The sequence below is a fragment of the Mus pahari genome, chromosome 14 (genome assembly GCF_900095145.1).
Source record: "Mus pahari chromosome 14, PAHARI_EIJ_v1.1, whole genome shotgun sequence".
Taxonomy (NCBI): domain Eukaryota; kingdom Metazoa; phylum Chordata; class Mammalia; order Rodentia; family Muridae; genus Mus; species Mus pahari.
The window spans coordinates 87,743,399-87,745,203 of record NC_034603.1 but is presented as its reverse complement, the minus strand read 5'-3'; the positions used below and the strand labels follow the sequence as shown (position 1 = coordinate 87,745,203).

The 1,805-nt window shown below is 46.0% G+C and overlaps 1 protein-coding gene across 4 annotated transcripts in view; it reads right to left on the bottom strand.

Annotated features, from left to right (window-relative positions):
- Positions 1 to 1,805, bottom strand: part of Anapc11 (anaphase promoting complex subunit 11) — a 7,193-nt gene that overhangs the window by 1,230 nt on the left and 4,158 nt on the right. The gene's annotated exons all lie outside the window — the stretch shown is intronic.

Sequence of the window (1,805 nt, the reverse complement as noted above, 5' to 3'; positions counted from 1 at the left end):
AGGCCAGCCTGGTTTAAAGAGGGAGTTTCAGGAAAGCCAGGACCACACAGAGAAACACTATCTCAAAAAAAAAAAAAAAGCAAGCAACCAAAACTCCTACTTCCACCCCAAGCCAGGGGGCACAGGCTGCAGACACTCTGCAAGTCTAAGTCCAAGGGGAGGTAGATTATCACAATCAAAACTATAGGGGGCTTTAGAGCTAACAGGGTTTAGTCCCCAGCTTCCACATGACAGTTCACAGCCACCTGTATGTACTCGTATTCCAGCAGATCTGACACCCTTTCGGGTTCCCCAGACACTGCATGTGTGTGGTAAATACATGCGCTCAGGCAAAACATAGAAAATAAAAATAGATAAATATTTTTAAAGTGAAATTTAAAAATAAACAAACAACAGGGAGGGGGTACGGGGAAATGTAGTTCCACTGAGAGAATGGTTGTTCAGAATGTCCAAAGCCCTGCACTCTACCCCCAGCCTTGCATAAGAGGATTATCCCAGCACTCGGGAAGGGAGGTGGAGGCAAGAAGCTCAGGAGTCCAAAGCCACACTCAGCTACATGAGGATTCTGAGGGTGACCTAGGACACATGAGAAATGAGAGCCTGTTACAAACAAACAAACATCCCTGACTTCCATGGCCTAGAAAACAGAACATCTGCCCCACAGCACCCTAACTGCACCCTGTCCAACCTGGGGGCACCAGCCCTGTGTCTGTCATATCTCTGTCTACCAAGCCCCTTCCTTCCTTCCTTCCTTCCTTCCTTCCTTCCTTCCTTCCTTCCTTCCTTCCTTCCTTCCTTCCTTGTTTGTTTTAAAGACAGATTTGTTTGTTTGTTTGTTAAGACAGGGTTTCTCTATGTAGCCCTGGCTCTCTTGGAACTCACTGTAGACCAGGCTGGTCTTGAACTGAGAGACCCACCTACCTCTGCCTCCCAAATGCAAGGACTAAAGCCACCACTGGTGGCTCCTAACTTCAGCAGAACTCTGCTTGAAATCACCCCCTTCCAATTAGACTTGGATGCCACTAGCTCACCAACAGGGGTTACTGAGCTGTCATTCTCTGTGGGTAGTCATGCGGAGGAAGATATTGTCTTGTTCTCAAGATGTCCCTTCAGGCAGCAAGCTGGAGTCCCCAACGAGTGCTCTGGTGCACTGAGGGTGATTCATGCAAGGACTTTCAAGTACCTTGATGGAATTATTTTTAATTAAAAACTTCTTGACGAGACTGTTGTACCCTAAAGCCCCCTGAGTCCTAGAACAGATTTATTATGGTCTTAGTAACTTAATTTTCACAGGATTTAATCTGTGAGAAATCTGGTGCTATAGATTGCATCCAGAAAACATGCTAGACCTGTACAACACTGTCACATTAAAACTGACTCTCTCTCATTCAAATACACCCATGAGTTGCCTGGACTAAGTTTCCCACTCTGCACAGCTCACAAAGCCCTGTTAGGAGCGCCTGAGTCGTCTTCACACACAAGACACTAAGTGCTTAGCCGCCTAGGATGCTCTCTAGACATCCATCCCCTCTGTCACAGACCTAGTAAAAATGGTTCCCTCTGGGATCAGCAAAGAACTTCACTCTACCGACTCAATGTCCACTCTTTGCCTGAAGGTAAGAGTTGCTATAAATCTTCCTGAAAATTGTTTATAAAGTTAGCAGTATAGTGTTGTTGAAGTGACAAGCACTTGTCTTCTGACGCTCTTCCTCAACACATTCAAGTCTGATTCAACATTGTCACATTGTGAGGGCCTTCCTCGAAATTCCAAGTCTGTTCCCTGCCTGTTCAAATCAGTGCAGTGC